This window comes from Neofelis nebulosa, chromosome 9, assembly GCF_028018385.1.
Source record: "Neofelis nebulosa isolate mNeoNeb1 chromosome 9, mNeoNeb1.pri, whole genome shotgun sequence".
Lineage (NCBI taxonomy): Eukaryota > Metazoa > Chordata > Mammalia > Carnivora > Felidae > Neofelis > Neofelis nebulosa.
In genome coordinates, this window is record NC_080790.1 from 32,501,775 (window position 1) to 32,528,653 (window position 26,879).

The 26,879-nt window shown below is 40.6% G+C and overlaps 1 long non-coding RNA gene and 1 other non-coding gene across 2 annotated transcripts in view; both read left to right on the plus strand.

The window, feature by feature from the left end:
* The window catches only part of LOC131484663 (uncharacterized), a 35,602-nt gene that overhangs the window by 6,968 nt on the left and 1,755 nt on the right, over positions 1-26,879 (plus strand). Inside the window, exon 2 of the long non-coding RNA XR_009248376.1 lies at positions 20,906-20,981. This is a non-coding gene — a long non-coding RNA (uncharacterized LOC131484663). The remainder of the gene's footprint in view (positions 1-20,905; positions 20,982-26,879) is intronic.
* LOC131486443 (small nucleolar RNA SNORD59) lies at positions 6,418-6,489 on the plus strand. The gene has a single exon (XR_009249344.1). It is a non-coding gene; the product is annotated as a small nucleolar RNA SNORD59 (small nucleolar RNA).

A 26,879-nucleotide genomic window follows, 5' to 3' on the forward strand; every position in this document is an offset into this window, starting at 1 on the left:
GCCCTTCAAGGAAGCACCTGCTGTAGGACTGTGAATCGCTGACAGCCTCCAGCTACCATGACTTTGGGATCCATCACAGAACTCATGCAGAGGTCTCAGTCTCCCCAGATGCTCCCAACAAATGACTGAGCACAGCCGGCCATTCCTGCCCATGGAATTTCCTCTAGTGGGCAGCTTTGCTCCGGGACCCCCCCCCGTGAGCCTACTGAGCCAGTTACAGAGCGTCCCTGCAGACTGAGGCTCTTCCTACCCAGTCCTTCTTCCTTCTTTCTCTCCTTTCACAGGTATGAAGCCATGCATTGCAGTCTGAGAGTCTTCCCTCCTACTCCTGCTCCCTTCCCTCTTTATCCTTCACAGGTGCATCTTACACTTCTAATTCAATTTTACCATCTGCTGAACTAGTACAATTGATATCAATGAAGCGAAGGAGGGAATTTTAAGAGACTGATCAAGCTTGTGATAAATGCCAGAAAGAGACTGACAAGGAGGGAGACAGAAAAGTGTCACCAGATCTGTCACTATGGAGGTCAGTGTCAGTCTAACTATTGAAGTCCATAGTCCATGTTCTGCTATTGTGTCTCCTCTTAGTGTTATTCTCCCAGATCCCCTTCAATTTGGTCATACATTATAGTCTTCATACATCGCATCCAGACACCCTCATTATGGACACATTTAATGTGTTAATATCTTTTTTTTTCACTTTATTTTTTAAGTAAGTGTTTTTTAAATGTTGGGGCGCCTGGGTGGCGCAGTCGGTTAAGCGTCCGACTTCAGCCAGGTCATGATCTCGCGGTCTGCGAGTTCGAGCCCCGCGTCAGGCTCTGGGCTGATGGCTCGGAGCCTGGAGCCTGTTTCCGATTCTGTGTCTCCCTCTCTCTCTGACCCTCCCCCGTTCATGCTCTGTCTCTCTCTGTCCCCAAAACAAATAAAAAACGTTGAAAAAAAATAAATGTGTATTTATTTTCAGAGAGCGCACGTGCACATGAGCACCATCTGGGGAGGGGCAAAGAGAGAGAGAGAGGGAGGGAGAGAGAGAATCCCAAGCAGGCTCCATGCTCAGTACAGAGTCCCACAGGGAGCCTGATCCCATAACCCTGGGATCATGACCTGAGCTAAAACCGAGTCAGACGCTCAACTGACTGAGCCCCTCAGGTGCCCTGTGAATATCTTTGTAAATTCTGGCACCAGGAGGTGAGTTCAGTATTCCACAGGCAGTCTGATCAATGTTGACGATAGGAAGATTATAACTACCTGTTATCTGAACACTATATTTTAGCCTATACTTTGATTCAGTTTTTTTTTTTTTTTTTTTTTTTTTATAGCCACGACAAACTCAGGGCCGCTGTACTGCTCCACACCAAGGGATGCCATTCAGATTATATAATCCTCAAGTCCAACCTGGCCCTTGGGTCCTGATTTTAAAAATCTCCAAAATCCACATTTGCTCCCCTCTTAATCATATCATCAGAAGAGTTCTTGAAACCTCATTGCCACAAAATTCTGGGGACAGGAAACCTGGTCTTGTGCATCCTACTATAAATTTCCTGTCTTGCCAAGAGTTCATCAGACCAGATACCATTTTCTCATCACCAAGCACATATAACAACACCAACAACAAAACAAGGCACAGAATACCTCTACCCAATATTGCCACCAGGTGAGGTCTTGAAAAGACAAACAAATTAGACAAGATCCTAGAGCCTTGTTTGGATAGAAAAGAACTTCCTATCTTCTTGAGAAGCCAGGAGTTTGAGGGGGTGCTGTTTGGCCAGCACTGTAGTTAATATCTTTTTAACTCAACCAATCCTTGAGGGGTACAGGCTGTGTGAAAAATAGATAACAAAGTATCAAGGGACTGCAAGAAAGTACAGGTGGGATACAGGCTGGGTAAGAGACTAAGAGATGCTAAGATAATCTTATTGATGAAACTCCTGATTATATTAACCTTTTATCCCATGGTAGATTACAGCATAGTGTTTCCTGGTTCCTTTTTACATAATATCTAGCCTACAGTTCCCCTTAGATACTCCTAGTTAAAGGGCATTGCCCTGACCCTTAGTTCCCAAATATAGACTGAGGCCACTATGGGGCCAGATCGAGTTGGTCCAGAACAAATGTGGTGATATACACTTTTTCCAGAGTAGGTTATTGCCCAGAGCATTATCATGCTGGCGTTTTTTTAAACAAGCTTTATTCTAGGGGCACCTGGGTGGCTCAGTTGGCTAAGCGTCTGACTCTTGACTCTTGGTTTTGGCTCAAGTCATGATCTCATGGTTCGTGAGTTCAAGCCTTGCGTAGGGCTCTGCGCTGAAGTGAGGAGCCTGCTTGGGATTCTCTCTCTCTCTCTTTCTCTGCCCCTCCCTTACGCTCTCTCTCTTTCTAAAAAGAAATGAAGAAGAAGAAGAAGAAGAAGAAGAAGAAGAAGAAGAAGAAGAAGAAGGAGAAGAAGAAGAAGGAAACTTTATTCTAGTAATTCTTACTCTTAGGAGGACTCCAACCCCCACTCCCAACAAAACCTGTGGTAAAGCTATCTGCTTATAAATCTAGAAAGTTCATCTCTTTGGGAAAAAAAAATTCACTAATTTGGTTTAAACCTGGTATGGAAGTTTTCTTGATCAAAACACACCAAAAAAAAATAGCAATAAAAGCTAAGTTAAATAATTCGAATAAAGTGCCAGGAGTTTTCCATTATTCCTACCCCTGCTCACAGTTCAAGGTGATGTGAAGATAACCCATTTCTCAAACTGACCCAGATCTCTGCCTAGGACATGGATCCATTTGCTGGGTCTGAGCTCATAGCAAAGCCCATCTGGATGGATCAAGGCATATTTCTTCTTGGTATGGGAGCCAAACTTCCTGCCTGGAATCTGATCATCTTGGTTACTTAAAGATACTTTTAAAAATATATATGTTTAGGAGTGCATGGGTGGCTCAGTCGGTTAAGCATCTGACTCTTGACTTTGGCTCAGGTCACAGTGATCTCATGGTTCACGAGTTCAAGCCCCGTGTCAGGCTCTGCACTGAGCATGGAGTCTGCCTGAGATTCTCTCTCTCTTTCGTTCTGCCCCTCTTCCCCACTCTCTCTGTCTCTAAAATAAAAAAATAAAATATGTATATATGTTTAAATCAAGACTCAGTTATGAACTTCCCCAGCTAAGCATCTGATACCATCAGAATGGTTTAAACCTGTGTTGACGGAATAACAAAAGGAAGGAAACTCATGAAAATTTCCCTGATGCTCTGTATTTTATTTACAAATAGCTGACCCCTCTGTGAAATTTGTGAATAGCCTTTTACACGCATAAATGTGGCACCACGTATAGGCAGTCTTTCTCTATCTCAACCTCGAAACTGTTAACTGGGCATCAATATCTGAAAATGTTTACATGAATTTTAATGCTGAAAAGTATAATACTCTTAAGTTGCTGATCCTGGTATTTAGGGTTTACCTCTCACCTAACTCTCAGGTCATTCCAAATAAACCCAAAACACCACGTCTGCAAATCTGAATGCAGTCTGTTTCTGTTATGTGGTGCAAGTCTCTTAATTAGTCTCTCTGGCCCCATTTTGTTCTTCTTCTGATAATACTACACCTGGGCAATAAACATAATTTCTTAAAATGCCAACAATGGAAATATGGAAGTCCTGAGGGGAAGCTAAATTTGGAATGAATGTGAGTTCATTTTTAAGTATGTTGAGTTTGAGGGGATGAAAGGGCATTAAGGAGGAGACATTACAAGGACAGTGACAGATTTGGGAAGTGCAAGAGGGAATTAGATTGCGATGTGTAAATGTGAGTCTTATAAGTAAAGACGGTAGAATCAATCATGAGATCTCTAAAAGTTTGATCTCTGAAAGATCTCTGAAAGTTTGAGAGTATAGAGCAGTGGTGAGCAATCTTTCTTTCTTTCTTTCATTCAAGAAAGGACCACTTAAAAGAAGCAGAAAGTGTTTACAAATCTTGTTTTTGAAACATTCAAAGTGAAAATAATGTTACTGGCTTCCATAACAAGACCTTATGCTCTGGGATGATTTATTGAGATATGAATATCTATTCTTCTCCCAGGCAGTGTTTTCTAGCTTGCCCTAGCTTGCTATATTTGTGATGTGTAATCTAAGGTAAAAAGAATGTAGACCTGAGTGGGGAAATGAGAAGAGAAGGGGAATAATTTAGCTAGAAAGGAGTTAAGTCAACCTTCAAAGTGTTGGAAGAAAGGGAGAAGGGAGGTAGCCAAAAGCCCAATCAACTAGGTCCTAGAGAAAGAGTTTGGGGATTTATATAGAGAGAGAATAGAATGGAACCCACGTGTGTGTCTCTGTAACCATAAATGGGTTCTCTGATGTTCTTTGAGATCTGTAAATAAAGTTGGAATACCTTTTAAAAATTGCCGTGTTGGGGCGCCTGGGTGGCGCAGTCGGTTAAGCGTCCGACTTCAGCCAGGTCACGATCTCGCGGTCCGTGAGTTCAAGCCCCGAGTCAGGCTCTGGGCTGATGGCTGGGAGCCTGGAGCCTGTTTCCGATTCTGTGTCTCCCTCTCTCTCTGCCCCTCCCCCGTTCATGCTCTGTCTCTCTCTGTCCCAAAAATAAATAAAAAACGTTGAAAAAAAAAATTAAAAAAAAAAATTGCCGTGTATCTTTATATGTGATACTGAGCAAAGTCTAGGCATATGGGACCCCAGGACTTACTAGAGTTCCAAGAAGAATGCCAATGAGAAATTTGGCAATGGTTTTGAGCTGCTAAAATGTTAACTGATCATACTAAGAAGTCATGACACAGAAACAGCTTTCAAATCTTTTCTAACTTAATTTGCATTGCTTTTTAGAGTTTAAAAATGTTTTCACTTTTATATCTTCTTTTATCTTTGGGTGATCCCTTAAATTATCATCATCTGTAATTTACAGATGGGGAAATTGAAGCTTCGAGAAGTGAAAACCAGAAAGAGATCAGGCTTAATGATTAGTTCCACTCAATTGAATACCTACTGAGCCTTGCTTACTGAGATTCAGGTTGTGCTACATCGTGGGGGCACAACAATGATTAAAATGTGCATGCAATCCTCAGCCACCATACCATTCTTTCTTGACTCTTCCCCAGTTCTAAGAAGACTCATATCTCCTGTAAGCCTGGGCCAGGCTGGTTCATAAGGAGATCCAACTCTGAGCATCATCGGCACAGACAGCCCATTTACAGGAAGAATTGACTCTAGGGTACTCTGGCAGTTCCATGCCTGTGATGTAATCATCAAAATTGCAAAAATAAGGAAGATATGGGAACTCTTACATACTACTGAGTGGAAAATAAATTGGTACAATTACATTAGAAGGCAATCTAGCAACATCTATTAAAACGAAAGATGCCCTTATCTTACAATCCAGCAATTCCATTTCTCTCTGTATATTTGCAAGAAACTCTCCCATCAACACATAAGGAGTCATGTAAATGAATATTCATTGAAGCATCATGTATAACAGGAAAATAATTGGAGACAATCTAAATGTTCATCATCCTGAGAATGGTTAAGTAAATTGTTGTATGACCACACAGTGAAATACCATATCATAGTTAAAATAAATGAACTAGAACTGGAGCTATAATATCCATCAATCTCAAAAAATAGAATATCTAGTGAAAACAAAAAAGTGGCAGGAGACCCATAAGGCTTGCTACCATTTACATTAACTTTAGACCCATGGAACAATAGTACATATTTCCATGTGTGATAAACATTTTAGAGACTTTTTTTTTAAATTTTGTTAACGTTTATTTATTTTTTTGAGACAGAGAGAGACAGAGCATGAACAGGGGAGGAGCAGAGAGAGAGGGAGACACAGAATCCGAAACAGGCTCCAGGCTCTGAGCTGTCAGCACAGAGCCCGACGCGGGGCTCGAACTCACGGACTGTGAGATCATGACCCGAGCCGAAGTTGGACGCTTAACTGACAGAGCCACCCAGGAGCCCCAGTGATAAACATTTTAAAATACTCTTAGTGATAGTAACTCCAAATTTAGGATAGTTGTTACCTCTGCTGAAAAAGAAGGATAATGATAGAGTACACAGAAGCCTTTAGCCAAATCTGTATTTCCCCCAAAGTGGATTGGAAAAAAAATATGGCAAAAAGTAAATGTTTGACAAAAACTGGTGGGAAAGATGAGTTTGTAATATTATTTTCTATATCATATATACTTGAAATATTTCATTTAAAAATATAAATGTTCTTTTAATGGTGGAATTACAGGATTTTTTTCTTTGTGCAGAAATTTCTTTTTTTTTCCTTTTTCCATGTTAAAATTCCATCCATACTTTGATATTTAATTCAAGTCTCACTACCTTATTGAGAATTTCTATGACAATCTTGTCAGTCCATACTATGCTCTCCCTTTTCTAAACCACAATAGGTCTATAAAGTTCTCTTGTATTCTATGATGATTTTATCAAAATGACTTTTGTTCTCAGTATGTTGAAGCCACATTTTAGGTACTGAGAAGGGGTAGGAAAAAAAAATAAAGTTCTCTTGTATACTATGTTTGTATGACCAGAATTCTTTCATGTTGTTTAAATATATATTGCATTGCAGTAATATTTGGCTTTATTGTACACAAACCTTGTTTCTCCAATTATATTGTAAGAACCTTAAGAGCAGAGATAATGTCTTGAACTTTTAAAATCCTTCCCCAGTGCCCAGCAGAGTCTAACCAGACATTTATTAAAAGAAAAGTGGTGTATAAACCAATAATTATTACTCTTGCTACAAAGCCTTTATCTAGAAAGTTGAAAATACTAGTTGGAGCTACATTTGCTTTTATTTTCCCAGAGAGAGAATAGTAATGAGCTGTGAAATGACCAAAACTCAGGCAGCAGAAGGGAAAAAAAGAAATAGCGGGTTTGTATATTACACATTCTGGATAATCAGTTCTTGAATGATTAAGTGTGGAAAATCTCTTATGAGTAAAAGCAGATTTTAAAATTTTATTTTATGACTATGGACTTGTTTCATAGATCATTTCCAGTTTTCGGCTGATCCTAGGCCAAACTTACAAATTATTTTGGAAAAACATTTCCTCTTATAATATGCTACATAGCCACACACAGATATACATTGTTATCAATCTGCCTTCATTCTGGTATTTATTTCTCCTCAGAACCGAAAGTTGGGTATTGAAGAATGAGATCAATTTAAGAATCAGTATGGTTACTTTTAGCTTTGCAGTAGCTGCTAGGTTAAAACTACTGCCACTTTTGTGCCTGAACAGTTTCCCAAGGAAACTTTTGTAATATTGTATGAAACCAGGCCACTATCTCGTGGTTCTTTGGCCTAAGTACTATAACACTCAAAACACAGTTCTCTAAATTAAAACTTACCTCCATCTGTATTTATGACTGCATTTTTTAACTCTACAGTGTGCCTCAGGGACTTAAATCTCTTATTACCCTCCTCTATCTCTATGTCATTTGTGTCCTAATGAACATAACTAAGGGCACGAAAATATCATGCAATTTGGTAAAAGATCATATATTCCCTCATTTTCACTCATTTTTAAAATGTTAGTGTTGAAGCAAAACCCTGAAGTAAAGTGACCAGAATTTTCCTATAGTAATGAGGAGCTTTATCATTGGTCTCTGCAATTTTTCCTTTCCCTAAATAAAGTCAGAAAAATGCTATTATACAAATTATATATATATATATATAATACATATATACATACATATATATATATATATATATATATATATATATACAGAGAGAGAGAGAGAGAGAGAGAAGATTGGGTCCTAAAATTTCCCTAAAGGATAAGTGTTTGTAACTTAGAATTAATTTCCCCATGAAAATATTGTGATTATGGTTAGATTTACAACCCAACGTATTAGTAGGTATGAGAGGATAGTAGATTAATAAATTGTATCTTGTTTTCTTATCTATAAGTTTATCATAGTAAAAAGAGAAGTATTTTTCCCTTCTCTTCTCTAGAGGGAGGGTTAAGATGGTGATTTTCTAAAGCCTCAGGGAGGCAGAAAACATAACTCTCTGGCAGGGGAAGGGGGTTCTAAGAAAAGGGGAGTGGCTTCACTTCAGGAGAATTTGGATCTGTTGAATCCCAAAGGATAGAGAATCAGACAGGGGTCGGTTTCCATAAATGGTAAGGACCTACGTCTACTCCTAGATAGCATATCAGGATAGTAGACACCTCTGACGAGGATGCCAGCAAGGATATATTGCCCCAAATGCAGTAGAAGTATTAATTTATGCTACACTGAAACAACAAGGGTACATATTATAAACTCTAGGGTTACTGTTAACAGAATAGTAAAATTATGTATAAACAACATAATGTATAAATAGAAGAAAGACGGCATAATAATTTTTATAAGTAGTCAATTAAATCAAAAGAAGGCAAGAAAGAAGAAGGACCAAGTAACAAATAGGATAAATAGAAAACAAAATAGTAAGGTGTTAGCTATGAATCCAAATATATCCTTAATTACCCTAAATAGAAATGGTATAATATTCCGTTAAAAAGCAGAGATTTCCAAACTGGTTTTAAATATAAATATTTAATAATATAATATTATGATAAGTATATATATGCTGTTTACAAAAGATATAAAAGTTACAATCTAAAATTATACCACAGAAGTACCAGAGGATGTGCTATGCCCCTTCAGACCAGCTGCTGCCATTAGATTTCCAAGGTCATAGTCCCAGTTTGGAGCAGCGTCCATCTGTAAGGGGGATGGAGGGTGCTGGGCTCTGTTCTGCTCACAGGGAGAGGTCAGGGACAGGGTCAGTATGGTGGGCATAAATATATCTTCCCAAGTTCTCTTAACAGTCCCTGCTGGGGCTTCCTGACTTATTTCGGTTGGTTCCTAGTGCTACTTCTTTTCTAAAATACACTTTGTAGAACTGATTATATTATCTTGTTTACTTCGTGTGAGTTTGTACCTTTTTGTCTCCATCTTCCAAAACAGGTATGTTGGGGGAAAAAGTAATCTAGTAAAATCCCAGACAGAGAAAAATAAACAAATAAGTAAAATAATTACCACAAAAAAATTAAAGGTGAAACAAAGACATTTTATGCAAACACTAACCCAAAGTAAGCTGGTACAGCTATGCAATAATATCTACAGTAGACTCTAGGGAAAGAAGCATTATTAGAAATAAAGTGTGATATTTCACGATAATAATATTAACCTATCAGGAAGATATAACAATTCTAATTTTGTACACAACCAACAACACACTACAAAATATATACAGCAAAAGAATTGCTGAAACTGCATGGAATAATAGACGAATCTATAATCACGGTAGGAGCCTTTAATACATCTCTCAGTGTTGGAAAGAATGAGAAAAAATTAGTGAGGGTACACAACATTTAAATATGACTAACAAATTTGACACAGTTGACGCATACGGAATATTTTAGGCAACAACTGCAGAATTTACTTTTGTTTCACGTGAGCATTGAACAGTTACTAAAAGTGACAATTCTTGGGCCATGAAGCAAGCCCCTCACCATATTTCAAAAGAAATCATGCAGAGTATGTTCTCTGAGCAGAGGGGGATTAAGTTAGCAGTCAACAATTTTTTTTTTTTCCACGTTTTTTATTTATTTTTGGGACAGAGAGAGACAGAGCATGAACGGGGGAGGGGCAGAGAGAGAGGGAGACACAGAATCGGAAACAGGCTCCAGGCTCCGAGCCGTCGGCCCAGAGCCCGACGCGGGGCTCGAACTCACGGACCGTGAGATCGTGACCTGGCTGAAGTCGGACGCTTAACCGACTGCGCCACCCAGGCGCCCCAACAATTTTTTAAAAACGACAAAATTGGGGCGCCTGGGTGGCTCGGTAGGTTAAGTGTCCGACTTCGGCTCGGGTCACGATCTCACGGTCCGTGAGTTCGAGCCCCGCGTCGGGCTCTGGGCCGACGGCTCGGAGCCTGGAGCCTGTTTCAGATTCTGTGTCTCCCTCTCTCTCTGCCCCTCCCCCGTTCATGCTCTGTCTCTCTCTGTCTCAAAAATAAATAAATGTTAAAAAATAAAAAAATAAAAAAATAAAATAAAAAAAATAAAAATGACAAAATTCCCAAACACATAGAAATTAGGCAATATACTACTTCTAAATAATCCATTAGTAAAAGAAAAAATAACAGTGGAAATGAAAAAATATTTTGAACTCAATAAAAACATGACACATTACAAATTTTAAGATGCAGCTAAAACTGTGTTCAGGGGGACATTTATAATCTTAAAGGCTGAAATGTATGGCTTTAAACAAGAATTACCTAAGTATCCATCTCAAGAACTTAGGGAAAAAAAAAAAACAATGAAACCTGAAGAAAGTATAAAAAAGGTAATGATAGGGGCACCTCGGTGGCTCAGTCAGTTGAGCATGCATCTCTTAGTTTCAGCTCAGGTCATGATCTCACAGTTTTGTGAGTTTGAGCCCCGTCAGACTCGGCACTGACAGTGCAGAGTCTGCTTGAGATCCCCCCTGTCTCTCTGCTGCTCCCCCACTCACACTCTCTCTATCTCTCTCAAAATAAACAAATAAACTTAAAAAATTAATAAAATAGGGGCACCTGGGTGGCTCAGTCAGTAAGCGTAAGCATCCAACTTCAGCTCAGGTCATGATCTCGCGGTTCGTGCGTTTGAGCCCCACGTCAGGCTCTGGTGCTGACAGCTCAGCACCTGGAACCTGCTTTCGATTCTGTGTCTCCCTCTCTCTCTGCCCCTCCCCTGCTCGTGCTCTATGTCTCTCTCAAAAATAAATAAACATTAAAAAAGATTTTTTTAATTAATAAAACAAAAAAAAGTAACGGTAAAGTGAAGAGAAAAAAATTAATGAAAAATGTAGAGAAGAGTCACTGAAAAAAATAATAGAACTGGTAAATCTAGCAAGACAGATCACACATATAAAACAGAAACAAGAACAAAAAGGGTACATATTACCTTTATCAGGCTTGGAAATGGGGACATCACCATAAATCATACAGACATTACAAGTCGAATTAAAAATATTTTAGAAAACCTAATGTCAATAAATTTGAAAAATTAGATGAAATGGGAAATTTCTAGGACAACCCAATACAATAAGTGACACCAAAGAAGTAGAAAACATGAATAGTCCTATCGACCAAAGAAACTAAATAGTGACTAAAAATCTTCACACAATAGGGGCACCTCGGTGGCTCAGTCCATTAAGCTCTGACTTGAGCTCGGGTCATGATCTCGTGGTCCATGATTTCAAGCCCTGCTTGGGCTCTGTGCTGACAGCTGGGAGACTGGAGCCTGCTCCAGGTTCTGTGTCTCCCTCTCTTCCTGCACCTCTCCCTCTCATGCTCTGTCTCTCTCAAAAATAAACAAACATTCTTTTTTAATCTTCACACAATAAATCTCCAGAATTTGACGTCTTCACCAGTATATTTTCCCAATATTTAAGGAAGAAGTAACATCAATCATATGTAAACTTTTTCAGAGAACAGAAAAAAAGAAATGATAACTTATTTTATGAGGCCAATAAAGTGTTGATCCCCAAACCTGAGAAGGTCATTACAAGAAAAGAAAATTACAGACCAGTCTCTCTCTTATCAAAGATGAAAAACTTCTAAATTGAATATCAGCAAAACAAACCCAATAATATATTATACATAAAATGTGTTTTTTTCAAGCATTCAAAGTTGGTTTAACATTAACATCTTATTATGTACCCAATTAATAATATAAAAGAAAATTTATATATTCATCCTTGTAGATACAGAAAAAGTTTTGATAAAATTCAACATCTATTCATGATTTAAAACTCTTAGCAAACTAGGGATTTTCACTCTTTTTGGTAGTCTTTTATTTTGAAAGAGTTTCAGACTTCTAGAAAAGTTGTAAAGAAAGAGGAAAAACTGTATCACCCTCAGCAAGATTCTGTAATTATTTCCATTTTATCACATTTGTCTTTTTAAAAAAAATTTTTTTTAATGTTTATTTATTTTTGAGGCAGATAGTGACAGAGCATGAGCAGGGGAGGGTCAGAGAGAGAGGGAGATACAGAATCTGAAGCAGGCTCCAGGCTCTGAGCTGTCAGCACAGAGCCCGACGCGGGGCTCGAACTCACGGACCATGAGATCATGACCTGAGCCGAAGTCGGACGCTTAACCGACTGAGCCACCCAGGCGCCCTACACATTTGTCTTTTTAATGTCACTTTGTCTATTTAAAATCTATTTACTTTTCTGAACCATTTACGAGTAAGACATGATATCTCTTTATCACTAAAATGCTTCAGTATATAATTTTAAGGACAATCTATGCATATAATCACAGTAAAATTACCAAAACAAGGATATATAATTTAATGTCATCTATAGAACTTACTAAATCTCACCAGTTTTCCTAATACAACTTTTTGTAATTAAAAAACAAGTATTTTTTTCTGGTCCAGGGTCTGATCCAGGATCACACATTACACGAGTTGTCATATCACTTTAATCTTTTAAAATCCAAAATATTCATTATCTTTACTTTTTATTTTATGATCCTGATGTTTTGAAGTGTACAAGCTTGTTATTATGCAGAATGTACCTCTACTGGATTCAATTAATGTTTCCTCATGAATTGGTTCAGATAATGCATTTTTGGCAGGAATACCAAAGACATAATATTATACCTGCGACAGCGTATTACATCAGGATGCCCATGGCTTTGGTTTGTCCCATTACTGGTAGTGTTAACTTTATTGCCGAGTTAAGGTGACGTATGTCACATTCCTCTCTTATAAAATTAGAGTTTCCTCTATGTAACTAAAGGTATTTTATGTGGAGATATTTTGAGACTATGTAAATATCTTGTTTTTCATTAAATTTCACCCACTAACTTTTTTTTAAAGTTTACTTTTTTGGTGGGGGAAAGAGGCAGAGAGGGAGAGAGAGAGAGAATTCCAAGCAGGCTCCACATTGCCAGCACAGAGCCCAACGCAAGGCTCAAATTCATAAAACCTGAGATCATGACGTGAGCCAAAACCAAGACCCAGATGCTTAACCGACTGAGCCACCCAGGCATCCCTCACCCACTAACTTTTAACATCTTTTGATGATTCTTTCCTGAATTAATCATTACTCTGCTTACAAAATGATGATTTTCCAACCTAATCATTCCTTATATATTTATTAGTTAGAATTTCAAAACTGGGTCAAAGACTTGAACAGGTACTTCCAAAAAGAGAATCCCCAAGTGTCCAATAAACACAGCAAAAGCACAGGTTAAAATCAGAAGACGGGAGCCACTGGAACTCCCTTCTATGCTGCTGGTGAGGATGTAAGTTGGTATATCACTTTGGGAAACTGTTTGGCAATTTCTAAGAAAACTGAATATGGGAGTAACCTACAAACCAGTAGTGGCCAAAATTTGGAAAAAACAAAATGCCCATCAATAGTAGAATAGCTACATAGATTATGTATCTCTGTGCAATGTAATGCTATGCAGAATAAGAATGGACAGACTGCTGCTACACATGGATGAAGTTTTTAAACATGTCAAGTGAAAGAAACAGCACACAAAAGTGTGCATTTATTTAAGGTTCCAAAACAGAAGAGATTAGGTTACTGTGATAGAAGTCAGGATTATCTTTTTTTCTTTTTTTAATTTTTGTTTAATGTGTTTATTTTTGAGAGAGGGGGAGAGAGAGAGAGAGAGAGAGAGAGAGAGCAAGCAAGTGAGCGGGGTAGGGACACAGAATCCGAAGCAGTCTCCAGGCTCTGAGCTGTCAACACAGATCCTGCTGCAGGGCTCAAACCCAGGAACTGTGAGATCATGACCTGAGCCAAAATCAGATGCTTAACTGACTGAGCCGCCCAGGTGCCCTGAGGATTGTGGATATCTGACAGGAAGTTGTAATTGAGTGGGAGCATAAAGGGATTTCTAGAGTACTAGAGGTCCTCCTTGATCTTCATACTGGTCACAAGGGAGTGTTTACTTTGTAAAAAGTCATTGAGATCTTACCCTTCTGATTTGTGCCATTTTATTTATTTATGATATATTCAATAAAAGGTTTATGTAAAAAGTCATACTCACATGAATACTTGTAGAACGGTCAGAACACAGAACACGATTTATAACCAAGTAAATTCTATTTGTTTGAATTTGCCCAATCTAAGAATATCCTATAAATGGAAATCCAAACACACAAAACAGAAAATTACTTGTGGCACAAAAGCACCTTTCACTTTACAAAGCAACACATCAGATGCATGAAAGGAACAAGGATGAGACCCATAGCAGATCTATTTTTCAATTTTGGAAATTTATCTGAAGAAAAGAAATGACTCAACAGAAGCACAAATCTTGCTGTGAAAATGTTCATTTTGAACATGATGTCTGCTGACAAAACACTAAAATCAACCCCAAATCCAACCCCTGGATCAAGATTTAATAAATTATGATATATCAGTACAAGAAAATAACATACATTAAAAATGATGTATAGAGTTCCTTATAGAAATGCTAAAAAAATTTGCAAGCATAATGTTAGGTAGAAAACTTGAAATGTAAGGTGATATGTATACCGTGATTCTAACTATGTAGAAGTGAACCAATAGGTAAGATGAAAAAAGTAAGACTTGTGTTAGAGTGATAGATTTATGGATTTTTGTTTGAGGGTTTGAGGGGGTAAACTTCCCTCCATTCCCTATAACTATTCTTTCTGTCTCTGTCTCTGTCCCTCTCTCTCTCTCTCTTTTTTTGAAGATCTAATTGGCTTTATTAAAAGATTCACAAATGAGACAGCACCCCACCTAGCAGGTAGAAGGGCGTTCCCCTCCATGAATATTCTTTATTATTATTTGGATCAGTTAGAGTTCTTTTGTGGCGAGCAATAGAAATGAACTTAAATAAAAGAAGAGATTTATGGAGCCGTAGAGGAGTAACTTAAAGAATCAAAGGAATAACTGAATGTCCTAGAGGAAAGAAGAGCCAGGAAGTTTACAGAGATCTTAGAAACAACATTCCCTAACCAGCTCTCTGGTATTCTGCCCCCGCTCCCCACCATGACTTGTTTTTCTTTTAAAAAAAAAATTTTTTTTTTAACGTTTATTTATTTTTGAGACAGGGAGAGACACAGCATGAACGGGGGAGGGTCAGAGAGAGGGAGACACAGAATCTGAAGCAGGCTCCAGGCTCTGAGCTGTCAGCACAGAGCCCGACGCGGGGCTCGAACTCACGGACTGCGAGATCATGACCTGAGCCGAAGTCGGACGCTTAACCGACGGAGCCACCCAGGCGCCCCCACCATGACTTGTTTTAAATGCCTTCTGTCCCTGTGTGCCTCTACTCGAGGTTCAAATTATTGGGAGAGAAAAATCGCATCAGGACAACCTGGAGTTGGGGAAAGGCACTTTCCTAAGGAAGAAGGGTAGTGTTGTTACCAGAAGAACAGGGAGCTGACAGATGCTGGGTGGAGAAAACAACAGTTCCGTGAAATCTTCATCACCTTTTCAATAAATCAGAATATTACTACCTTCTTAGAGTAAATGAAAATATGCCTGTTGGAAAAATTCGCGCAATTTAAAAGCGTATACAGTAAAAGAGTAATGGAAAAGCAAGCATCCTTTATCCCGCTACCCATAACCTTGTGTTTATTATCTATTGTGTATCAAATTGCCCTCAAAAGATTAACGGTTGCCTAGGGCTGGGAGGACAGGGGATGATAGCTAAAGAGAACAGGATTTCCCTTTTTTTTTTAATCGTGTTCTAAAATTAGATTGTGGAAATGGTTGCACAACTCTGAATATACTAAACCACTGAAATCTCAGTGGGCACATGTTAAGGTATGTGAATTATATCTCACTAAAGCTATGTGGGAAAACTACTAGTTTAACCAGCTATCTCAATTTTCCCCAGGCTTCCCTGGTTTTAGCACTGACAATCCCTTATCCCAGGAAACTCAGTCCTAGTAAATCCTGGACAGCTGATCATCCTATACAAAATGTAGCAGCTTAAGACAATAAATGTTTGTTAGCTCATAGTGTTTCTAGACCAAGAATTTAGGAGGAGCTTAACTGGGAGACTCAGGGTTGCAGTCAAAATGTCAGTGGGGATGGAGTGTCTGGGTGGCTCCGTTGGTCAAGCGTCTGACTCTTGATTTCGGCTCAGGTCATAATCTCATGGTTCTCGAGGGTTTCTGCGCTGACAGCTCAGAGCCTGCCTGGTTTCCTGTCTCCCTCGCTCTCTGCCCCTCCTCCGCTTGCTCTCTATTTCTCTCTCTCTCTAAATAAAGAAATGAAAAGCAACTTAAAACAAAAAGATGTCATTAGGGCTTCAGTCATCTGAAGGCTTGACTTAGGCCAGAGGATTTGCTTCCAAGCTTACTTGTGTGGTTTTACCAAGAGGCCTCAATGTCTTGCCTTGTAGGTCTCTCCATAGAGTGCCCTCATGACAGGACAGTCGGCTTTCCCCAAAAGCGTCTGATCTGAGAGTAAGAAAAAGAGACTAACACGGTCGTTGTAGAGTCTTTTATAACCTAATCTTAAATGCGTGTGTCATTTTTTCTGTCATATTTTATTGGCCGCCCAGATCAACTCTGGGACAATGTGCGAGGGAACAATCTGCTGCCATTTCCAGGAAGCAACAAGCATGGGGCTGTCCCAGAGGCTGGCTCCCGTTAGCTGTGATGCGAACTCTAACCCTATCAGCATTTTATTAACATTTTGCTGGTTTTTAAACTAAAACACGCCCATTATGGAACATATGAACAGTGTGAGAGTACAAGAGAAAACATGTTATGGTGAATACCTTTGTATATAAATTTTACTTCTATCTCTGATCAGATAGGATAGATCCATAGGTGTGCAATTATTACAGCACGTGATTTAAGTACCTTAAGACTTGTTGCATATTGCCAAAATGCTTGTCTGATGCTTGCGTTGTATCAGAGTGCCCATTTTGCCATACCCTTGGTGGCCTTAAGTATTATTGTTAGCAACTCTGCCAATTTCTGTGTGAAAAGTTGTATCTCCTTGTTTCAGAGTGCCTTTTTCACAGTAAGGTTAAACATTTTCCCAGGTTTAGTGGCCGCTGCTAATAAGTAAGCATATAAATCCTTTCTAGATACATTCATGCATTCACTTGATATTTATTGAGTACCTAGTGTAAGAACATAGAAGTGCCCCAGCCCCCAAGATGCTCACATTCACGTGAATGAGATTGGAGAAGGAAGGAAGGAAGGAAGGAAGGAAGGAAGGAAGGAAGGAAGGAAATATTTAAAAAGCACAGCCAAGAAAACCATTGGGGTGCTGATGGAGACTGCAAGTACTTTTCTCTTGTTGGCGCATCAAGGACAGAGCTGAAGGATAAGGGAGTGTCAACAGAATCAGACCAAACCAGGGAGCTCAAATAAAATCTTGTTGGCCTTCTCAGCCCTGTTAAGGTTAGACCCTATCCCCGAGGCTAAGGGGAAAGCAGGAAAGGGTTGTTTTTTGTTTGTTGTTTAAAATAATCTCTACGCCCAACATGGGGCTCGAACTCATGACGAGTTGGAACTCACGGCTTCATCAAGTGTTGTATGCTCTACTGACTGAGCCGGCCAGTCACCCGAGGAAAGGGTTTTACACATGGGAGTGAGATAATCAGATTTGTGTTTTTGGAATGTCCCTTTGGGGAGGTAGAATGGATGGATATGGATAATGGAGGTGGAATCGATGGCCAGATGGGAAACGGCTGTAGTCCAGGACAGAGGTGAAGATGGCTTGATCCTGGGGAGCAGTGGGAAGGATACTGAGAAATATCTGAGATTTAATTAGCATCTCTTGTCCCAGTCTAGGTTTCTGAGAAAATTAAGTAATAAAACAAACATGGGCGGATAGACTCCAAAACATGCTATTTTTGGCTGAAAAAAAAAAACCCAACTATGGTGGAAGTTTTAGCTGAATGTGAGAGCCAAATGAGATGCTAGTAAACCCTTGGAATAGGGCAGGCTTCTCTGAGATAAGGTCACCTGGACGCCTCTTCAGAAATAAAGGATTTATTCCCCTGGCTGCTGGGAGGGCTGCTAGAACCCTCATCTAGCAGCCTTCTTTAGGGATGGCTTTGGCCAAAGAGAACCACTAGCCCCAAATCATGTTCCTTCTTGGGGTAGCTGGCATCCAATGACAGATCAGAGTGGAATATAAAGTCTTGGTTCTCCAGCCCCAATTTGAGACAACTTTGAAAGGTCATCTCAGCTTTGGAACCCTCCCACCCCAAGGTCATCTAAAGCCTTTATAGAGACTGAATCTCAGCTCAACTTCTCCCTTTGTCCAGTCTTCCCTCCCTCCCCTCCCCTTCCCTTCCCTCCCTTCCTCTTTCCCTTCCCCTTCCCCTTCCCCTTCCCCTTTCCCTTCCCTTCCCTTCTTTTCACTTCCCTCCACAAGTATTGATCCTGAGAACACTGCTAATAAGCCTCCTATACATGAATATCTATCTCAGCATCTGCTTTGCAAGGAACCCAAACTGTGACATCCTCTGGGGAATGCTGCACCTGGATGACTATTAGAATGTGTGTCCCCATAGGGATGTCTGGCTGGCTCAGTCAGAAGAGCATGGGACTCTTAATCTCAGGGTCGTGAGTTCAAGCCCCATGTTGGGTGTAGAGATTACTAAAAAGAAGAAAAAAGAAACTTAAAAAAAAAAAGAAAGGAATGTGTGTCCTTGGGGTTAGCAGCCGAGAGAATAAAGGGTGGCTCAGAACTAACACGCCCAGGTTGTCCTTCCTGATGTACAAATCACGTGTCACTCCACCTTCCCTGAGATGGAGCAGTTAAATGCATGGAGATGTGCCAACTGTTGTACCACCTCTGTTTCTTCAGCAAAGTAGGAAACATCAGGACAATGCTGAGTGACATGAAGGAGACAGAACCTTTCGGAATTAATGTAGGAGAAACAGGTGAGTAAAAATAGGATCAGTCAAGAAGTACTCCTAGATGAAAGACAACGACAAGTTTGGAGGAAAGTATGAGCTCACTTTGAGGTGTCTTTAGGATGTCCGAGTAGAGTTGTTCAGTAGGCAATTAAAGATATAAATCTGGAGTTCAGGAATGCGACTGGAAGTAGCAATATAAATGGGTGTACTCAGCAGCTTATGCCTAATGACAAGGATCCCACAGAGAAATAATTTAGGGAACAGAAATATATTTCTTTAATTTTTTTTTTTTTAACATTTATTCGCCTTTGAGAGACAGAGCACAAGTGGGGGAGGGGCAGAGAGAGAGGGAGACACAGAATCTGAAGCAGGCTCCAGGCTCTGAGCTGTCAGCACAGAGCCTGACACAGGGCTCAAACCCATGAACCATGAGATCATGAGCTGTGCTGAAGTCGGACGCTTAACCAACTTAGCCACCCAGGTGCCCTGAAAGATATTTATTTAAAAAAAGCAACAACAACAACTCTAATTAGTATTTTCAGAGATTTGAGAAGATATTACCTACCTAAGATAGGAGCAAGGATGCTATAACAAGAAGGTTCAGAAATACGTGGAAATCCTGGGAATGAAAAGTATGTATGGCAAAACTGAAAGTCCACTGGAAAGATTAGATAGTTGATAAAACATCTCAGAAAGTAGAGTATGAGTAGAAGGTGAGAGACATAAAGGGTAATTCCAAACAGTCTAACAGTCAGTTAATGGTATTTATGAGAGCCTTCAACTTGGTTCCCCCCATTTTTTTTATTATCTGTCCTTGGATGTTTCTGGACCAGCTTTTAGCAGGAAGTTCTTATGAGGAAAGGCCAGGGTTTTGTGTTAGAAGGAAAGGATCCAGCAGAGGGGAAGAAATGGAAGGGGGTGGGTAAAGAAGTAGGTAACTGATGGAGTGCTCTCCCTGACAAGACGAAATGGGGTAGATACAAAGCTGTGGTGCAGGGGCTCACCTTAATTAAGAGGGCACCCTTTCTCTGTGCAAGGGGCACAGAGTGTGCAGGGGCAAATTGCTATAACAGGATAGACGGGCTGGATTATAAATAAAGAGCTTTCTTTTTTAATTTTTATTAAAAATGTTTTAAATGTTTATTTATTTTTGAGAGAGAGAGAGAAAGAGTGTGAGTGGGGGAGGAGCAGAGAGAGGAGGAGACACAGAATCTGAAGCAGGTTCCAGGCTTTGAACTATTACTACAGAGCCCAATGCAGGGTTCAAACTCATGAACGTTGAGATCATAACCAAATGTCGAGATCATGAGCCAAAGCCTGATGCTTAACTAACTGAGGCAACCAGGTGCTCCTCTTTTTTTTTTTTTTTTTAAAGTTTATTTATTTATCTTGAGAGAGAGAGAGAGAGAGACTTGAGCGCGTGAGAGCCAGAGAGGGGCAGAGTGAGAGAGAATCCCAAGCAGACTCTGCACTGTCAGCACACAGCCCGACATGGGGCTCTGTCTCACAAACCATGAGATCATGACCTGAGCTTAAATCAAGAGTCAGACGCTTAACCGACTGAGCCACCCAGGCACCCTCAGAAATTTATTTCTCATAGTTCTGGAAGCTGGGAAATCTAAGATCAAGGCATGGCACATTCAGTGTCTCCTGAGGGCCTGCTTCCTGGTCATTTCCCCACTGTGTCCTCACGTTGGGGGAAGGACAAGAGAACTGTTGGGAGGGGGGGTTCTGTTATAAGGGTGCTGATCCCAGTCATGATGGCTGGAGTCATGACCCAATCACCTCCCAAAGGCCCCACCTCTGAATAGCATCCCATTAGGGATTAGGTTTCAGCATATGAATCTAGTGGGTGAAACAATCAGTCTATGTAGGTGAGATGATTTTCTGATGGTTTGTATTTTCTCTCTAAAGTATGAGCACTGTCATTGGTTGAGGCTAACTGGGTGGGCATGGAAGTTGGGATGGGATGTGGTCAGGGAAAGCCGAGGTGTATGGAGACTTTTCTTTTTCTTTTTTTGAAACAGACTAAATGAAGGATGAAAAACAACAAAGCTGCATGAGAAAACAAGAAGTGATTGCCAGGCTCCTCTGAGGGCCCAGGTGAGTTGGAGGTCAACACCGCAGTGGATGGTTGAAAGCAGACTTTGACAATGAGAACAGAGGTGAGGAATCTCTAAAACAGAGAGACAGACTATTCTCATAACGAAAAGTCTCCTGCTTTCTTCTGAGAAGAGAGTTGTATAAACGAAAAATAGAACAACATCCTCCTCTGAGTCATAGGCCTCATTTTCATCAGCTCCCCAGTCCTGCTTATTTTCCTTTGATGTTTACAAACGGCACATGTGATTATAAAGGGGAAGGGTGAAGGGTATAATAAACCAAGGACGCAGGAGGAGGAAGGGACCCAAGAGCCCGAAGGAGGGAAGGAAAGCACCCAACTGAGAGGAAACAGCCAGGGCCGGGGCTTCCTCCAGCCCTCTCGGTGGAGCCCCCGCCTCCTGCACAGAAACTCCCTGCAGGGATCAGACACTTGGTCGGTCGTCTTCACCCATCTACCCTCAGCATCTAGAACAGAGCCTGGCACCACACAGGTGCAAAGTAGACATTCGTTTGGTGAATGAATGAAATCCACAGAGCAGTTTCTGGCTTTTCCAGTGGCTGAGCACACAAAAGTTTCCTCCCACCCCCGCCCCCCCTTCCCTTCCTTTACAAAAAGTTTTCAGACAGCTTTTGGGCCCGCTGGGGACTTTTCAAAAGACAAATAGTCCTACCGCTGCTCCAGAGGACCCACCGCCCACCTTCCAATCAGAGCTGCCTCTCTCTGTTCTTCTTGGAAAGGGAGGCACAGCTTGCTTTGCAAGAAACTTGCATAGGAAATGGGGCAATCTGGGCTGTTTTTCAGCCTTTTCAACCTCATTTCCTAAATTAAAGAAAGAAATGTAAGGAATCTTAGGAATATGAAACTTCTCCGGAATAATCTTTATTGAGCTGTGCTTGGAGCCAGCTGAAATCCTGAAGGGCTGTCAAGGCAGCCAAGAAGAAAAGAGAATGAGAAATAACTTAAACGATCTTAGCCAGACTCTGAAAAAGATATCTAGAGCAGCTGCTATTTTTTCCTTCCCAAAATGGTTTGCCTTTCCCCCAGTTTGATGATTGTTTTAGATTATTTTGGGGTATAAGAGGAGAAAGGAGGAGGGAATCCAGTGTTTAGGAAGTAACATGATGAGGTTAGTTGTACCCTGGAAGCTTTATAATTTACACAGCTGTTTTATACGTGCCGACTTCCTCTCCTTTTAGGACGCCACTGACTGGTAAGTCAGGATTTTATTCACAGCATTCCCTTTAGAGGTTGTTCATGGGACTCTGGCTCCCCCGCCCACTTCAGTGTATCTCTGTGGTCTATGGATCATCTCTCCAGAGTTTCATCGCTGGGGTGAAGGGCCATTTTGTCTACCCTACAATTATCCAAAAAGAGTGCAGGAAAAGCCATGTAGGATGCCAGATGGACAAGGAACACTTGACTGCACTAAAAAATTTCCAGCAATGGTATCCCCAGCCTGCCCTTTTGCTGTGAGCAGTGCCCAAATTCCACAAGCAATTCCCCTAAAATCTCCAGCTCCCCGCTGCCGGATGGGTTTGGCTGGTTACCAGAGGCACCGAGGGCAGGGCAGGGCAGGGGGTGGGGGTGGGGGTGGGGGAAGTGGCCTATGGAGTGGCAATTTGTTTGACCCTCATTCTCGCTCCATTCTGTGATGTCTGCTCCAAAAACCAGAAAGGAACTGAAACTGATTTACCCATGGTCCGTCTTTGTGACTGTTGACCCAGGACTGAAGCACAGAACTGCTGTTCCCCGGCCTAGCCTGGGGCACACTGGGCTGACTCACTGCCTCACCAGGAATGCAGCTAGTCTGGAATGCAGCTCAGGGGCCCAGATGCCCACAAGGAGCAGGACTTTCGAAAGGAGGAAGGTCTTTTCCTAAACAGAGTGAAGATCTGCATTCATAAAGTTATAAGGAGTCTTAAAAAAAGAAAAGCACACCACAGATAAATAAAACATTTTTCTTTCTACCCTTCCTCCCCACCTCCATTTCAGGTTCCTGCATGGGGCAAACACCGATCTCAGTTTGGAATGTATCTTTTCAGGGATTTACATAACGGCAGGATTTACCTGTATATTTATTTATGTACATAGGTGTGTATTTAGAGAGATTTAGAGAGAGAGGGAGAGGAAGTTTTGCATACCATGAAGTGTGGACATAGTATGGATTGTTCCTCAATTTGCTTTTTTTTTTTTTTTAATTGAGCCTTGTCTCTTGGAGATTTTTCTGTGTCTAGGTGTTCTAATTCTTTTTTAAGCACTGCATATTCTTACACGACTCAGATGCTTCACTATTTATTTAACAGTCTCTCTCTTGATGATCATTTAGGTTGCTTTAATTTTTTTTCTTTTTTGAGTTCATTTATTTATTTTGAGAGAGAGAGTGAGAGTTCGAGCAGGGGAGGGGGAGAGAGAAGGGGAGAGAAAGAATCCCAAGCAGGCTCTTGGAGCCTGATGGGAGGCTCGAACCTGGGAGATCATGGCCTGAGCCAAAGTTGGATGCTTAACCAACTGAGCCACTCAGGCGCCCCTGCCCTAAGTTTTTATTTTTATTTTTTATTTATTGTATTTTTTAAAATATGAAATCTACTGTCAAGTTCGTTTCCATACAACACCCAGTGCTCAACCTGCTCTAAGTTTTTAATACTTCAGTGAACAACCTGCTTTCCTTTTGCACATACACGAGTATTTCTGTAGGGTGGATACCAAAGTGTGAGATTGCTGAGTCAAAAGATAGGTGCATCTAAAGTTGGACGGACCACTGCCCAATCTGTTCTCCAAAAAGGCTTGACCAGTTTACATTCCCAGCAATGACAGAAGAGAGCACCTCTTTTCCAGAAGGCTTGCTAACCCAATCTTTGTTATGTATTGTCGGTCAAATGTGTGAAAAATGATATCCCCGTGTTTTTATTAGCATTCCCCCCCCCCCCAAACTGATGAGACTGAGCAACTTTTCAAATGTTTGCCATTTATGTTCCTCTTTTGTAAATTGCCTCTCATATATTTTGTCCATTTTCCTATTTTGTTTTATCTTTTTCTTGAGGACATATAACAAAGAACTTTTAAGTCCTTTGCTATATATGTTACAATGTGCTCACCTGTCTACAACTGGAATTTTAATATCATTTACAGTTTTTGTTCAACAAATTTAAAGGGTTAATAAAATACATTTTATTTATCTTTTCAATCCTTCTCTTTTTACAGCTTTTGCATTTTGCATATTGTTTCAGGAGACCTTTCCTACCCCCAAAGGTCCTAAACATGGTCTTCTATATATTTTCCTTTAATAGTTTGATAATGTTTTTGTTTCCCTACCTAAATCCACCTAGAATTTATTTTTAAAAAAATCACATGAGGTAAAAAAGTAACTTAAGGGGTGCCTGAATGACTCAGTTGGTTAGGCTTCCTATTCTTGATTTCAGCTCATGTCATGGTGGTGAGATCGAGCTTCCCATTGGGCTCCACACTGGACACAGAGCTTGAAATTCTCTCTCTCCCTTTCCCTCTGCTCCACCCCTGCTTTCGTGTGGGCCTGTGTGTACACACTCTCTTTCTCTCTCTCTCTCTCTCTCTCTCAAAAAAAAAAAAAAAAAGTAACAAGTTTTTTCTAATAGGCAATTGTTTCAATATCCTTTATTGAGGAGTCCATTCTTTTCCTTATCACAATACTAACTTCTCATGTACCTGAGCTTGTCTCGGGGCTGTCTATTCTTCTCCATTGAGCTACTGATCAATTCTTGTTCGACTAGAAACGCATGGAATTTATGAGTAATTTGGAGACAAGTGTTATCTTGACAACATTAAATCCTCCTATTCAGGTCTTTGTCTAGTTTTAATCTTTTTCTTGTAGTTCTTGAACATATCTACAAGGTACGGTGCTATTGGTGACTATTTCCTAATTTTGTTGCTATTGTAAATGGAATCTGTTTTTTTTTCTTATCACACTTCCTATTTTTAAAACGATCAGTTTGTTGACTATTTTTTTTTTTTTGTATTTGACCTTGCATCATTAGTTTTTTTTTTTTTTTAATTTTTTTTTTTCAACATTTTTTATTTATTTTTGGGACAGAGAGAGACAGAGCATGAACGGGGGAGGGGCAGAGAGAGAGGGAGACACAGAATCGGAAACAGGCTCCAGGCTCCGAGCCATCAGCCCAGAGCCTGACGCGGGGCTCGAACTCACGGACCGCGAGATCGTGACCTGGCTGAAGTCGGACGCTTAACCGACTGCGCCACCCAGGCGCCCCGCATCATTAGTTTTTGATAGCTTTTCGGTTGATTTTCTTAGATTTTCTACGTAGCTGCTCATGTTATCTTCAAAGAGAAACACCTGTGCCTCTTCATTTTTGTTTTGTCAGCTGTCTTTTAGGTAAGAATAACAGAAACAAATTCAAACCAACTTAATCAAAAAAGGAAACGTGTGGGCTCACTAAACTGATAAGAAGCCCCTATGGCTGGATCCAGGGCATCAGATGCTGCCATTAGGTCTTGGTCTTGCCTTTTCCGTCTCTCTAACGTATTTCTCTCCGTCTTGGCTCCATTTCTAGGCAGGAGCTCCCTGTGCAATGACAAAAAGTCTGCCGGCAGTGCCAGACTCCTATTCTCTCAGCAATACCCAGAGGCAGGGGACTTCTATTCTAGTGTTGCTATCCACAAACATTTTTAGGACTGATTCTAACTCATTGGCTTGCTCACCTGCTCATCTCTGAACCAATCATTTTAGTTAGGGGGTTAGAATATGCATGTAGACAGGGAGTGAGTCAGGTTATCCAAGGAAAATTGGAATGCTGTGACCGGGAAAAAAGGAAATCGATGCTGGGCAGACAAAACACACAGGCGTATTTAAACCTCTTTCAATATTTTCAGTATTTGACTATATAAACTTCCAATTTCTTTTCTTTGTCTTATAACCTTCCCATCCTTTTTTGTTTTTTTTTTTTTTTTTTTTTTTTTTTTTTTTTTTTTTTTTTTTGTCCAGAGTGAACTCTTCTCAGCGCTGTTGCTTCTATTTTGGGCTCTCTTTCTCAGCACTTCCTTCCATCATCCTTCCTTCCCCGCTCCCTTTCCTTCCTTTCTCTGTCCCTCGGAACTCAACCTGCCCTGCTTGGTAGCCTTGTGGTTTCTGGGACTCCCAGGCCAGATCTTGTCTTATTACTATAAAGTATTGTACATCCAATCTCTTCCCCGGGATCAGATTCTGGCTATGAGACTGTGTCTGCTTTTTCCACCCTCCCTAGGTATGTAGGTTTGTACAAGCCCGTAGCCCTAGGCAGCTCCTGACTCTTGATCCCAGCCCTTGATTTCAGGTGAATCTTCTGCCTCACATGGAGAGGTTTAGCCCCTAATGCACCATATGAGACCAGGTCCTGAATGCCTCTGTTGGCTTTTGGCAGAATCCAGCAGGTTATAGCTTTAGGCCACTCACCATATCGTTTCTGTTCCGTTTCTGGGCTGCAGAGGTGTTTTGAAGTGTGAACATGCACAACATCTCTCCCATTTGATATTCCATCTGTTATCACTATCATTCTGGACTGGAGTGGTCCCTCCAAGCACCGTCATGGCTTTAAGTCCACTCCCATTTTGTTCTCGACTGTCCGTGATCTAGCTTCCTCTCCTGCTTTGCTTTCGGAAACTGTGCTCTCTGAAGTCGCCAATGTCATTTCCCGATCACCAAATGGAACAGCTTTTTTTTTTTTCTTCAGTCCTCATTTTCCTTCACTCCTCAGCAGCATCCAACAATGTTGACAGCTTGTCCTTTATCCCTTTCTCCTTTTGGCTAATTCCATACTCCACTGTCCTGGTTCACTACCTCTTCTGATGCTTCCTTTTTTTTTTTTTTTAATTTTTAAACTACTTTCACTTCCTCCTCTCATTTTGTGACTGTAGATGTCCCACTAGGC